General features: G+C 42.8%; 1 protein-coding gene across 1 annotated transcript in view; it reads left to right on the top strand.

Moving 5' to 3' along the window:
- The first annotated feature begins 9,844 nt into the window (after nucleotides 1-9,844).
- The window catches only part of MFAP3L (microfibril associated protein 3 like), a 48,949-nt gene continuing 43,110 nt past the window's right edge, over nucleotides 9,845-15,683 (top strand). The window contains exon 1 of the mRNA XM_019481393.2: nucleotides 9,845-10,489. The gene's annotated coding sequence lies outside the window, so the exon portion shown is untranslated. The remainder of the gene's footprint in view (nucleotides 10,490-15,683) is intronic.

Here is a 15,683-nt window from a genome sequence, read left to right on the forward strand (position 1 = left end):
CTCTTACGGTTATGTATCAGTTTATGGGCAGACAGAAGTGACAATTTTTGCCTGATCTGGCCCCTGAAAGCACTTTACAACCATGACTTAACACACTTGCAAGCTGCAAAACACTTTAAAAGGGCCTGATCCTACAACAGTCTGAACCCACATTGCATGAGGGTTCAGATTCAGACACTCCAAAACAGAGCACTTTCAGTAACTTGTGTCTGCATGCACCAGAATCAAGGCTCAGCTTACTCCTGGTTCTGTCTTCAGAATAGGAGGGAAGGAAGCGAGTGGAGGAAGTTTGGTCTGGGTGCAGCCAAGGGGGGGGCCTCCAATCCATCCAGCCAACCCTCCAGGACCAGCTGGGTAACCCCCAAAATGAGCTCCCTCTCCTCCCTTTTCCTCCTCCCATTCTGAAAAGAGCACCAGGGCTGGGAAGGGGGCCAGACATTTCTAGGGGAGAGCAGCTGCAGGCTCTCAGACACTCTAAACAGCAGCTTGATGTCCCAACACCTCGGGCTCAACAGCAAATGTCTGGGGGCTTATTATAACTCATGGCACTTCCTGCAAAGTGCCATGAGTTATAACAAAGAGTTGCTCTTCTGTCTGTACCTTTCCTGATCATCTATACCAATAAAAGTGTAATGTCTGTACCTAGCCTTAAAGCGGGAACTGCCCCATTACCAAAAGGAAGATCATTTTATTATGATTAAACCACAACCATTCTGTTAGTCCTTCAAAATAGGCTGATAAATAGATTATACATATATTTATTAAAGAACCCCTGCTGAGATGCATAGGATGCCATACAAATAATTCAAATATCATTTTGAAAGCAAAATTATTTACCAGGACCTACCCCCACCAGACCTGGGCCCACACGCTTGGGGAGGGGATCTGCAAGGCAGAGAGATTCCATTTCCCCAGCTGCAGCTCAGGACTGCACTGCTTTTCAGTGCACCAGGAACGGGTTGCAGGGGAGCAAGGTGGAAATGAAGATCTCTGCCACATAGACCTGGCTCGGCCCCTACCAAGACCCAAGCTCACAAGCTGGGGGAAGGTCCGTTCCCCTCCCTCACCCCCACAGCCACTTGCACTGACAGCAGCCAGCTGGCAGCGGGGTGGGGGAGAGGGCCAATCACAGGTGGCCACCTGCTTGGCAGGGCTTGACATTCTCCCACAGCCTCCTGGGAAGCATGCAGGAGCACCCCAGTCTGCTGGCAGGCTCTGAGCCCCTTCCCCTCCCCTCCAACCAAACAGCACATGTGTGTTCTGTTTGATCCTGACGTAATCTAGAGTGCTTTGAGTAAAGTGTTATATTTAGAGCACTTCCACCTCAGGCGTTTTGAAAGTCTGTACTTAGCCTATTTGTCTGAGGTCTAAGTGATCAGTCTTCAGTACCATGAGCTTGCACACAGCACAGCTAGCTTTACATGACTCATTCCAAAACTCCTTAATGATAGCTCCCCACACATTCCTTTCTCAGTCAAATAATAGTAAAAAAAAAAAAGTTAACCTAATACAAAACATAAAACACTTGTAACCAAATTGTCGTAAAAAATCTAGCAATGTTCAGTTAATCTGTGAGCTTCCCAGATACTTCAAAACCACTGATGTCAGATAAATCCAGTAATTTTGATTGTGCCAACACTAGCCCTATCAATGGGCAACTTAACTGTATGCCTGTTGTCACAATAGCTCAGAACTAGGACCTCTTTCATTATTTCCTTAAGTTGCTCAAACTCTTTATTAAGCTTTTCTCTGTAGGGCTTTCACGTGGCTAGATTAGGAATACTGTTCTGTACATGGTGCACCATACCAAGAATTCTTTGTGCTCCCTTAGTGGTCTGTTGTTGATGATCTCAGATTTACTGTGCTCTTCCTACTTACCTTACCATACTAAATTTTCTCCCAGGTATGCTAAATCCTTTACACACACAATTTGCATTTTTGTTCATTTGACTTTGGCTCAGCAGTTCTGGATCTATCTCAGCGCCTCTGGTCAAGCTCTTCTGTTGGTTTTCTCAAGTCAAAACATCATCTATGTAAATCTGAATCCCATCAAATATTGTTACATTTTCTTGTCAATTGCCTCAGGTGCAAATAGGAAAGCAGTATCTCCCAAAAAGCATAATGAATGTACAAAAACCCATGCTCTAGATTTTCCAAGGGCACCTGCCAGAATCCTGTTGATGCATCACACACAGAAATATTTGTCTTCAGCCAACTCTCCCAGACATTCTCTCCTTTGAAGCAGTGGAAAACGTTCCCTTTCTACATACCCTATATATTTTGTTCCTTTGGGGCCATGTGTAAGCAAAGGATTAAATATCTTTTTCTACAACAACCAGTCAGTGAATCTACTCTTCTGTTACTTCTATTCACATGATGAGGAGGGAAACTTTCCTCAGGACAAAAAGGACCAGTTAAGTGAACCCTTTCAGCTCTATATTATTGTGTACTTAATTGAAACTTCTCTATCTCCTGGAAGGTTAGTTCAAATTCTTTGCCAATTATTTTGATCCAGCTATTTAGTTCACCAACACAACCTCTACATTTTACCTTCTGCTGTACCTAACTTTCCTTTCAGTACTAACAACACTGTTTCCAACACCACACTGGCTTCTATACTAGTGTCCAGCTTTAATACATGTTCCATTTGCTTTCAGGCTGACTGTCCATTCTTCTTATGCTGCAATGTTGTCCAGGGCCTCTCTGTAAAATTCTTCAATTCAAGTAAGGTATTCAGGTTGTAGCCGTATTGGTCTAAAGGAAAAGATAATCAGGACTCGTAGTAGAGATATCTTTTATTAGACCAACAAGATTTCTGCAAACAAAATTCTTTAATTGCAAGCTTTCGGGCACAAACACCCTTCACCAGGCACTGGAGAAAAGATTGTAAAAGTTCTCCTGGGTAGAAATGAAAGTTTGTATTTCATAGGATTTCACAGAGAAGTCAATAGGTGGAAAACTCCTCTGGGCAGTCAGTTCATAGCTGGTATGGAGCTTCTCACCTCCAGTGAGGATCTGTGATGATGCAAATTACCTTGAAACAAAGGCAGGAGCAGGATCTCAGGTTTCAGGTGGTCACAGTTGCTTCCTGCTTGGGAAAATATGAAGATTTCACTTCAATAAAGTGGCTAAAATTCACAGGAGGTGATAGGTTCTTCCCACATGAGTGCATGCACATACACCCTCCCACCAGGATCGTGCATGCTCACACACATGCTCACACACCCCTACTCCGTTCAGGTCCTGCATACTCAGTCCCCTGCTCACATCCACTGCTTCACAGCTGCAGCCACCGCCTGCCTCCCTCCATCCCTTCTTTGGCAAGACCATAGCCCAGGCACCCTGCCCCCTCCCCGGGGAAAGGGCCTTGCTGCTGCGGCCAGGGCTGTGCACACTGCCACCCACCTAGAGCAGCAGCAGCCACAGCCTGTGCAGCCCCCGCCAGCCACCATCTCCCTTCCTCCATGCTGCACAGCTTGGCATGGCAGCGGCAGCCTCTCTGCTTCGCTGGAGGTAGGAGCTCAGCCAGCAGCAGCAGTAGCGGCTCCAGGGATGAATCTCCCTGCAGGTCTTGTGCTTCAGTTCTCACCCCTAAGGGAACAAGTTAAAGATTTGAAATGTCTATCTGTATGTTACCAGAGGAAGGTGGTGCACAGCAAACACGGAACAGCATGTTCCTGTGCCAGCATGTGCTTCATTTCAGTGGGCATGACAGTGGACATGTCTACACGTGTATTTACACTGGTTTAAATTTACTGCACAGTAAGTTACTGTACAGTAAGCGGGAATAGGCTGGCATCTACACATGCAGGTGTTAAAGCACATAAACACTATGTGTGGACTAACTTTAGTCTCAAGTCAGTCCACACAGTGTTACTGCACAGTAAGACATCTACACATGCATTACTTCATAGTAATTAATCAGGCTTAAATGCGATACCCATACAACGCAAGTATCAAATTTACATTCAAACTGGCATAAGTTGCTGTATTTACTGTGCAGTATGGGTGTGCACATGTAAATGTGTGTCCATACTGCGCAGTAATTTCAGTTACTGAGAAGTAAATGCACACATGTAGACACACCCAGTGTGTTCAGTTTTACTGCTAATGTGCTTAGCTGCCTTAGAGGGTTAGTATAATGCACCCCATATGCTTTATATCCCAGAAAAGGCTCATTGCAACACTTTACAGGCCAAGTCTACATGAGACACTTTACTGTGCAGTAGACTATGCACAGTAAAGTGTCACCCTAATGCAAGGACAGGCAAAATACAGCCCACAGGCCGCATCCAGCCAACCAAGCCATTCTATCCAGACTACAGGGCCCCTAAACATTTTAGTAAATTAATAAAAATTTGCTTCTGGCTGCCTGCCAAAGATGACAGGAGCCAGGGGCAGTAGGACCCAGAAGGAGCTGGCAGGAACCCAGCCCTGCCCACCGCCAGCCATTTCCCTGCTTTCTGCCCCACCAGTGCTCCAGCACCATGTGGATCCCGACTGCATCACCAGACTGGGAGCACAGGGCCATGTGTGTGCTTATCAGCTTTGGATTTGCTTTTTATTATTAAGCTAAAATTTTTTTGCAATACAACCTTGAAACAGCCATAAAAATAAATCTTTGTTTCTTTAAAAATATTACAATATGATTTTTTTTCCCCTCTGAAAGTTGTCCTTTTTCTTAAAATGTCTTTGACCTATCAGGTAGGTCAAGTTATTTTTAAAACACTACTCCTTATAGAGCGGGGAGAGAGAGAGGAGTCATATTGATTGGTACTTTGCAAACCAAAAAAGCCACTGTAATCCTTTTACAATAGATTGCAACCCAACAAATTATGTGACTGTTCCTAAGATGACCCCTCTGTGATTACATTTTAAAACTAATAACAATAAAAATTCTCATCCTGATATTTTTTCACAAGAACAGTACTATTTTAACTGATCTAATATCACACAATTCTTTTTCCCTTCCTTCGGCCTCATGAATAATTTGGCTAATTCTCCCTGATTACATAAATACTGAATTTTGCTGAAGGTCACATAGCATGCCCTGTATCTCTCTCATTCATATGCAAGTTAGTGCTGCATTCTGTGCTTCATATTATTTTACAGTCATGGCAAACAATAGTAGGTTGTTTCCATGGTGGCTTAATGTGTCAAATGTGATTCACACAGTGAATGGTAAACACCCTGGTTTCAAAAGCTAATTGTCAGAACAGATTTGTTTTTATTTCCATATATCAGTTTACTCAGCTGGTGATCTATAAGCCAGAGAATGGCAGCAAAAGTTATCAGAGAACAGCAGTATTTTATTCAAGAACAGATCGAAAAGATTCAAGAGTGCATGGCCTGGAAAGAAGACTTCCAAAGTTTGAGCCATTCAGAGGATAAACTGAATCAAATTTAGTGCCCCCCAGTACTCTGATTTCATCCCATGCTGATTTATTCCATTCACCATCTAGTATTGCTGCAAGAAGATAAGCAAGGCTTAAACAAAGTACTAACATCCCATACTCCTGGTTTAGGCCCTTGTGAGATTGGACCTAAATTTTGTGCAGCCTGCAGTGTCCCAGTAGGCAGTGTCCTATGTCCAGCTGCAGTTCTAATTAGCCGGTAAAATGGAAATTTTATGGGATTCAGAGAAAAAAAAAAGAGAGAAAAAACATATGACAAAACTAAACACGTTTAGTATGTAACCTGTAACAAAACTAAACACGTTTAGTATGCTGCTTCAAAAATCCCCAAAACATTAATTTGGGATAGAGCTCACAGTATCTTCACCTGTATACTGGACACCTTCCTTGCAACATCTATGGAGACCAGGAAACTTCAACCCCTTTGTTAACCACAGACCTTTTTTCACTACTTTTCTTGGAGTTTTTGTCTAGCTTGGAATTCAAACAACAAGTCGCAAATTAATACTTGGATGATGCATTAAATGCCTGAAATACAGCTAAGGGTTTTTTTTTCCCCCTTCTAAATGTATATTCCTCTTCCTCATGGTGCTTTTTGTTTCCTTGTGTTTTAAAGGGTTGGCATTATTAAAATAACACCTTTTTTTAGCCTCTCGAGCATTTCTCTTCAGACCGCAAAAGGTATGGATCCACTCTGCTTCTGAGCCAGTAACTTATGCAAACATATTTTGACTCTCAGTTAATAAACATATTAATCTAAGTTGTTCTACTGCCCACATCACTGTAGCATCTGATGAATAAAAATAAATGCACCTCCTCTCAAAAAAGAATTATGTCTTTTCAATTTCTTCCTATGCACTCACTGCTCACAAAAAGTAAACAAGATAAATCATTTTGATTGCAATAAGCAACTTAGGTTTGTTTGATTTCAAAAGCAATAAGATCATTTTGCTATTAGCAACATTTGTTATTGACATAAACCTAATCAAATGTCATGCTTCACCTAGGTCAGGAAGTAACATCTCCCACACAGAGAAGTGATGAGCATAGCCTACAGGATGGAGGGTCCCTCATATGCAGAGAAGTTGAAGAGACATAAACTATATTTTTGAGGGAAGGTAAATAAAAAGCATGATAAAAAATGAAATAATGAATTATATATAAGATAAATTGGGAACCCTAATTCATGCTTTTGCATTAGACAAGGAAGCATTCAATGAAACTGGAAAGCATAAAATCTAAATCTGTAAAAGGAAATATTTTTTATTTATACCCCACATAATAGAATAGTAGTCATGGTAACAGGATACCAGTAACACCAAAAGCTTAGTAAGATTCAGAAAGGAGGTTTGAACACACATGTTCACTGTTATTTTTGGCAGAATAAAGAGACAGAGATGTCCTCATTCTTTAGGGCACAAGCCTACCTCTAACTGACATGCCATGAAGTTTCTCCTTAGCACTTATTCTATAATTATCTGGTCTGGATGGGTTCTGCAGAACCATAGGATACCAGACTAGCTGGGCCACTGCTCTGATGCAGCATGGCTCTCTCATTGATCCTGAGAACAGCTGTACATGGATAGAGATCAGATCCTGAACAGAATCCTACTATCCACGGGGTTTCAGAGGACTGCCCAGACTAAGTAAACTGAAAGTCCGGACCTTTACGCTTAATCAAGAGGCCTTGTCTCTTCAAAAGCAGGACACCACTCTACCCCACAGATGGACTAGCAGTCTGATTTGGAATGGTAAATCCACCTATTCTCATGTGATGACACAGTACAGTGATTCTCAACTGGAGATTCTCAACCCTGGAGTGCCTTGAGATCCTTTCAAGGTTGCTGCAAGGTGCCACAATGTTAGCACACAAGCTAAACCCAGAGATTTCAAATAGGAATTCATAGTTTAAAAAACATGTTTTCCTGTTGTGGTCTTTCTGAATTCTTTGTAACAGAAGAATTTCTCTATTATTTTTCTGTAGTCAAAAAAAAAAAAAGTGAAAACTAAGAGCTGGCATTTTCTGAGGGGTGCCTTGAGTCTAACAAAGACCCTTATAGAAGGTTGAGAATCACAGACATAGTAACTGTGAATAATGTAATATTCGTTTTAGCTATCAAAGAACCAAAATATAGTTATTTATACATATAAAGCTCACTTAAAAAATGGTGAAGTTTCCACTGACATCAACAGAAATAGGACAGGGCATGTATAGTCAGACACATTTTAGTGCACCTATTGTAATGACAAGCATAACCAATTTATTTTATGACCCTGATGCAAAGGAGTAAAGATCTATAAAGTATTCGCTGGGCATAAAAAAAAACTTTAACGTTAAGATACAGAAATCACTAAATGTAAAAGTAAATACAGCATCTTTCTCTTGAAAAAAGCCATTCCTCACTATCAAATACTTCCTTCCATTTCACTTTAAAGTTAACTATCAAACTTCTAAGTGCAATATTGTTCCATAATCCCTGTTTTGGCTACTAAACTATATAACATGACTGCTCTTCTAAATTACGTTTGAAAAATCAACTTCGCTTTCTTTCTCAGCTTTGTTGTCAGCCTATATTGTAATGTTTATAAGCAATGCTTAGAGGCACCTGCGGTCACTCCTTCCAGTGCTGGTAGGGACTATAATTAAGTGAAAAATACAATTTAATCTTACCTAGATTTCTAAAAAGGTGATTACAAAGCTGCCAAGATCAGAGTGTCTAAATATAATTATCAGTAATACCAAAGCTCTCTGTTTACACCAGTGTAAAAGGCTGCCTATAATTAAACCAACACTACTGAAGAAGTAAAATGTACTCAACGAAGCAACCACAAAATCATAGACTTAGGCTGCAGCAGACTAAATGATAAACGCAAGAAAAAGAATAACTTTTTAGAGTAAATCCTATTAGAGTAAATCCATAAAGAGACTTAGAGCTTGTCTATATAGGATCAGCAGCAGGGTTGATGGAAGAAAGAACTGAAAACATCCCAAACACCTAAAGCAGGTGACAAATCCAGAGCAATCTCACAAGTGAGCTCCCAGCTCTGAAACATATCAGCAGTCTCGGCTGGGCAGGGTGTGGACAGGTGTGCTCAGTCTTTTCTTCTCCCACACCCACCATTGACACAACGTAGACAAACTTGTTGTGATGCTTAAATGCCACAATGCTCAGTGATGCAATGGCTAATTTTTAGTTTCCTTGCTACCACTAGAAGTCATAGCCTTGAATTAGGTGCCCAGACTCTCTATGCATTTTAAGCCAAGAGTTAGGGTTTTAAGATTACAATTCACAGGATTCAGCAGGATTAATAGGGACCCAAACAAGTGGTGTAGGAAGTGCTAAGGAAATGAGTCTGGGACTTTGGTTCTGCTTGTCTCAAAGAAAGACGTACATCCCTTCCCTGGGACTTGGACTGTGAATCCTTTCCTCCAATTAGCATCTAAGCTAAATAACACTTTTTCTCATGGAAATAAAAAGTGCTTGTGCCTCTCACCTTATACCCAAGAGCTAAGAGCACTCATCCAGGATGTGGGAGACCCAGGTTCAAATGCTATATCCACCTGACTTGGACCAGGGCTTTGAACCTGCATCTCTCAGCTTCTAACAAGAGCATCAAAATCATCAGGCTATCCAGCAGCCTGGACTCTCTCAGACTGCTATTAAAGATCTTTTCCTTTGTATAAAAAACACTCTGCACCAGGGAAAGTATAGGGATGACCTTATAGCTTAGTGATTTGGGCCTTCATCTGAGAGATCTGGTTTCTAGTTCTTGCGCCAGAGACTAATTTATTCTTTTGTACAAAGTGAAACAACTCTAACAACAGGGAGACCACAATATCCTACCAGCACTCACCTGAGAGATTTCTAGTCCTACTCCAAATAGAAAGGGGATTTAAAGTGTGTTTCCCACCTTTCAGGTGACTGCCCTAAACATCAGACTGCTGGATGTGGGGAAGTTACCAGCACCAGAAATGTATATAACTATTGTATTTAGACAGCATCTCTACTGGATTTGAAAGATCTCAGTGGCACAAAAAGGCTGGATTTCAGGTATCTAAAGAGACAATTAGGTGTCTCGGTCACTTTGTGGATTTCGCCCAACATTAACAGAGCCTTGACAGGCAACTGGAAATAATATTCAGAACTTTTCTTTCTCAGCCCCATCATTTTGCACTACACCATTGCTGCAGCGCTCTTTAGCCTGACAATATAATTGAGGACAGACGCAGTGTCATGATTCCAATTTGCAATGCCTAAACTGTATTGTTCTGTAATTCAAAAAGGAGTTAAAATGGAGTAAATTATTCCAGATAAGAAAAAGACATTATCTATAAAGAAGATTCATTTTCACAAGGTGGATCAGATGTTGTCACCTTCAAACAGACCTTAAGATGCTAAACCTTCAGTGGTGCTTATTTACATCCTGACTCAAATTCCTCCTTTTGTCCCAAAATATAGAGACAATTTGTGAAGCACTCAAGTTTTAGACTTTTTGAAACACAGCTATTTTTTTAAGGGAATGAGAAGGTGTGAAAGATTCATTAGGATGATATTGTCTGACTTCTGTCAATCACATGAAGCAGGAAAGCAGTGTTGTTAACGCTCTTCTCTCAAACCAAGTAATAATCCGCTGGCATCGCCTTTTGCTGGAGGCACAACCTATTACATTATGCCTCCCCCCGGAAGATGCGATCCCCTAATCGCTTGATACTCTGTTCTGTGACCTTCACTAGGAAGGTGGAAGAGAAGAAGCCGGGCAACTCAACGCGTTTTCACAGCAGCCTGGCTCTAGGTCGAGCATGCTCAGTGCAGCTGTGACCTACTTTTGCATGCTGAAGTCTGGAGTGCTCCGGCGGCTGTTCAGCTGAGTGAGAGCGAGCCGGTGCGGCGGTCTTCGGCAGCGGCTCTTGGAACGTTGCTGTACCTCAACGTTCCACGATCAAACGTCTTGACAGCTGAGCGTTCCACCATCGAACGCAGCTGAGATCGCCTGCGGCTGGCCCGCGCGTGTGCTACGGGGAGAGCACTGACTGAGGAGGACGGCAACAGCCGCAGCGGAGCCACCTCTCTCTTGTAAGCATTTTCCAGGGCTTCGCTTCAGTTTCTTCTGCCTTCTCTGTGCCGATGAAGGCGAAAGACTGCGCGGCAACCTCCGGCGGAGCCATACGGGTAGATAGCTCCGGATCTCGGGGGGACCCGCATTAGTGACAGCGGAGAAAGGAGCAGAAGAGGCTTTGCTCCCGGCGGGGGGAGGGATCGGCATGCAGCTGGAGACTGGATTTATTCCTGCAACTTTTCCGTGCCTGCAGAGCGTGTCCTCAGCACCGGGGTGGGGGGAATTACAGTAAACTGCTGTCCGGGAACCCCGGGGAAGCACGTAGGACTGAGGGGCCGGGAGCAGAGAGCTTGACCGGCTGTCTGCTCTTCTCTTGGGCTCCAGCCTGCTGCTGGTGATACGCCAGGCGAGAGGGGAGCCCCGACCCAGCTGTGCCAGGAGGGGGAGCCTGACTCCTAGCTCCGGGAGGCCTAGGAAGCCTCAAGATCAGAGGTGGTGGGGTCCTTCACCTGCCTTCTCTGCAGCGGTTTGTGGAAGAGATCCTACAGCTGCCACCCAAGGAAATTAGTTTGCGGGGTGGGAGGGGTGTTTTACAATTTGCCTCCATTCAGTTCAGACCCCATGGGCATGGCAAGCTGTGCAGGTGCTACCAGGTTTTGCAGAAGGCAGACTTCTCAGGTCCGAGCCACATATGACCTAGCCATGGTAAATCGCCGTGTACTGTGCTGGGGATTTGCTCCTCAAGGTGCTTTGGTGGTTGCTGTCCATTCCTGACCTGGTGGCAGGCTGCAGCACAGTAAGTTGCCATCTCTTTCCTAAGATTAGACTGCAGGAAAGGGGCTTCCTCATCCCTTTTGGATGAGACGGCTGTTATGGTTGCTGATCATTTGAGGAAATGTTTTCATTTCTCTTCCTCATCCTTGCAACATTGCTTTTGCCTATGTCACATTAACTATGTCAGTAGTCACACCTCTCTGGGTGTCACTTGCTCTTCATAGCACCCTGGTTTATGGGCTGGGCTTGATGAGAGTTGACCTCAGTTTTTTGCCTTTTTCTCTAGTGCTCTATTCACTGCTCTGGATAAGGATCTGCAGCAGTACAGCCTGTTGCTATTTCTAATCTGCAGCACTGCTGATTCCAGGCAACCAAATCGTGAACTGCAGCAGAATGTGAGATCCTCCAGCCTGGTGTGTGGGGTATACCTAGGACTTGCATTGTTTTATTAAGCCTTTTTTCACACACACAGGAATTGATGCTTAGATCAGTGGTCCAAATAGGCCTGTATCCCATCTGACTAGCCATTACCAGATGGTTCAGAAAAAGGTGCAAGAACATAGTTGGAAAGATGAATAAATAATCCTAACAATAACAATTCTAAATGCCAGTTTTTACAATAGTGTGTGATTCAGCTTAGAAACCCAAGGATTGGTTCTGGTGCTTCTCAGTAAACTGTAAGTCTTTTTCTCTGGGATCTTGAACTGTTGTGTTCCCTGTTTCACTTAGACCTTTTCATTTTTGGCCGGGTGATAGATAGTAAATCTGTTCCATATTAATTGTCCCTCTCTGGAAAAGAAAAAGTATGTAGTCCTTTAAGTAGGATAAAGCAAACCTTACAGGAAAGTTTTCAAATTGTACTGGTTTAATTGAAAGTAGTATTCTGCATTCATTTTAAAATTTTTGCTCAGTGGAATACACTCGTGAGGTATCTGTATTTTGTTAGTGCCCTGCAAGAACAACAGTCATACAATCTAAAAAATGTCCAACCGGTCTTACATAATGCCATCATATAATGTTTCTCAGCAATACAATACAAGCACTATAATATCAGATGATCTATTGTAAAGAACAAACAATGACACTGAGCAGTTGCATATTTACTTCTTTGGTTGCGCTGCCCAGGCTTTTTGCCTAGGAACTAAAGTTTTGAACTATCAGACAACATTAGTGTCTTTGACAGTCTATAAGTTGCAGCTTTTTCTAATTGATTTTATCTCCTGATAGACATCCTGCCTGCTGTTGTTTTCCTTCCTAAATGCTACTAGTAGCATCTCCTCCAGTATATATCTCTGCTGTAAAACTGAAATACATTAACTGTTCTACTGTGAACTGCTATGTGCAAGTAACATATAGCATTTATACTTGTTTAAATATACACATTTTTAACAGTTTATTTGGTTGCAATAGGGTCAATTAGATCTTTGCTGTATTTTGACTAGTTTCAGTGGAAATCCTGTTGGCAGGGTATGCATCTTTTGTTTGGTTTATTTGTTTACAGGCAGCAAAAAGCATTGTGGTTGTGTTTGTGCCAGGGATAGTAAAAATCCCTTTCTTTACCATGTAAGCCTTCTAGCTTAAACTACTGGATACAAACACCATTTTACTGAACAGAAAACCTGTGGCTTTTTCTCTACTTTTTTAATTAAAAAAAATACAGTACTACAGTACTGTAAATTACAATGAATATTCATAACTTTAAACAACTCTAAGAAAACAAGTTTCAGTTAAGCACTTCCAAATAGCAAACTTAGAAGCAAGAGTGGAGGGGAATCTTCCCCTGGACAGTAACTATTATAGTACTTATATAGCATCATAGAGGTGTGTGGTGTTTGTCAAAGAGACAGATTTCCTGTCCTGAAGAGTTTGCAGTTTAAATTGGGTGTTTTTTAAACACAATTAAATTAATAACTGTAATTCGTGCAAGCAGCTGATATGCACTTCATACTTATGAACACAGAAAAATTTAGATTGCACAGTTTCAGCTATCTTCCCCAATTCAACAGTTTGTGACAGCTCCTGTCTATACTGCAATAATTGTTGTGTTTAGGAAACTGCCTAAAATACTGTACATTAATAAAATACTGTACATTAACTGTCCAACAAAATTGAAATATGCTCTCAGTACCAAGTTGTTTCTACCATATTCCCCATGTGTTCTATAGCACTGCTAACAGACATGGCTGTATAATGGTTAAGGAAAAGAAACACTTCATACATAGCTTGATCCCATTTTCACAAGAAGACAAAATGACTTTCAGATGTTTCCAACAAACGTGTCATCTCCTGCAAGGTTAAGAGCGCAGGGAAGCAAAGTAAATGGGATCAGAGCCATTTGCATTTCTATTGCTGGTGAGGCCATACATCATAGAATCTGGAGTCTTATGCCCAGGGAGTATTAGCAATGTTTTAACTAAATGAGATAGCACAAGCTTTTGTGAACTCCCATCTTATTTTATACACTGTATGCTTGTCCTCTCACAGCATCTGATGAAGTGAGGTGAGTGATTTGAACACAAAAGGTGGGAAGAGAGGAGGGGAGAAGAGGGCAGCAAATAACAAGAGCACCTATGGGGGAAAAAGGGGTCACAAACTAATCCAGGTAATGGGATAAGAATCCATAGCCCCTGTTTAACCCATGCTTAACACAATCCAGTCTATGGATGATTTCTTGTTCTACAATTTCCTGTTCAGACTAGTTTTTAGAATTCTGTTGCCTGAGAACAGGAATCCTGAGATCAGCACTGGCGTATCCAGGGAGGTTAAAGTGTTCTGCCAGAAACCTCTGTTTTTCTGCAGCTGATGTCAGATCAGTGTTCATTCCTTCATGCACAAAGAGATCACTCAGTGTAGACAGCAGAGGGGCACTGTAAACAGGTGATGGTATATATGACATTGGGGCCAGGAACAGAAGTTGCACATAAACTGGTTTTAGTGATCAGAAACTGGTTTAACCCTGTAACAGAACAAAAGTCCAGTGCACATAAACCAGTTTTTAAGAGGCTGAAACTGATTTAAGATAAACCTGGTTGAATGTAGTATCAGACTTAAATGATTTAGGTCAAACTGGTTTATGACGTTTCTGTCCCAGACCCCTTCTTAGTTTAAGTTAAACCACAGTCCCACAGCTTCCCAGGATGCTATGCAGCCCTGGGCTGGGTTGTGCTATCTACTCCAGACAGCAGGGTTGGCCCTGCCCCTCTACTCCCTAGTTGGAGCAGTGAGGGCTGGCTGACAAGGAGCTGGGAGTGGGAAACTAGCTGGGGACCATAGCTGGGTCTGCCTGGTGGGAGGGGGGCAGCCCCTGCCAGACTTTTCCCTGCTGGAGTGGTGAGGGTGGAGGCAGGTCTGGGGAGGCAATGGGCCCCCCCAGGCTAACCCCAGCTGGGGTCTGGGCGGGGCTTTAATCCCCCCTTCCCCAGCTCAGTGTGCTGGCCAACAGGAGAGGGTCCCAGACTGCTTGGACTGGTGTGACCAAAGGAAGTAGAGAAGTATATTTACATTATAAAGTAGAACCTGTAAAAGGTAGGAGACTGGAATACCTAAGCAGAGACAAAAGACACTGACTGCATGAGAGTGCTGCCGAAGGTACTATAGGTGACAAGCATACTAATGTCAAGGCACCCAGGGGAAGAAGGGGGGCAAGTGTGCCTATAAAAACCCAGGTAGAGATAAGGCCTGTGGGATCTCCACTCCAACACCTAAAGCCACCTGCTGATTCCCCAAGAAGGACTTGCTGAATCCATTCCCTTAGGAGAAAAAGTAGCAGAAGGGTCAAAAAACCCTATTGGCTAAGCAGGGAAGTTGCAGCCCTCCTACAGAAAAAGAAAGAGGTGTACAAATAATGGAAGCTTGGGACAGCCTCTAAGGAAGACTACTTAACAATGGCCCGCACTTGTAGAAAACAGATTAGGCAAGCTAAGGCAGAAACCGAACTAAAGCTACAAGAATCAAGGACAACAAGAAGTCCTTCTTTAGCCACATAGGAAGTAAAAGGAAAACTAATGGGAGTGTGGGGCTGCTGCTCGGTGTCTCAGGATACCTGGTCACTACCGCTCAGGAAAAAATGTAACTCCTAAATGATTACTTTGCCTCGGTCTTTCACAAGACCAAGGGGAACAACACGCCAGGTAGGGCACAGAACGAGCAGGGCGGGATTGACATTGTTCCCACCGTTGCCATAGAACTGGTGTATGATCAAACAAAGAAATTAGACGTATATAAATCAGCGGGACCAGATGAACTCCACCCAAGAGTGCTGCAAGCATTGGCTGAAGTAATCGCAGAGCCCCTGGCAAAGGTCTTTCAAAAATCATGGGCCTCTGGAGAAATCCCAGAGGACTGGAAGAGGGCCAGTGTTGTGCCCATCTTTGAGAAGGGGAAGCGTGAAGACCCAGGGAACTACAGGCCATTTTGCTTAACTTGTATTCCAGGGAA

Source organism: Alligator mississippiensis, chromosome 2, assembly GCF_030867095.1.
Source record: "Alligator mississippiensis isolate rAllMis1 chromosome 2, rAllMis1, whole genome shotgun sequence".
NCBI lineage: Eukaryota > Metazoa > Chordata > Crocodylia > Alligatoridae > Alligator > Alligator mississippiensis.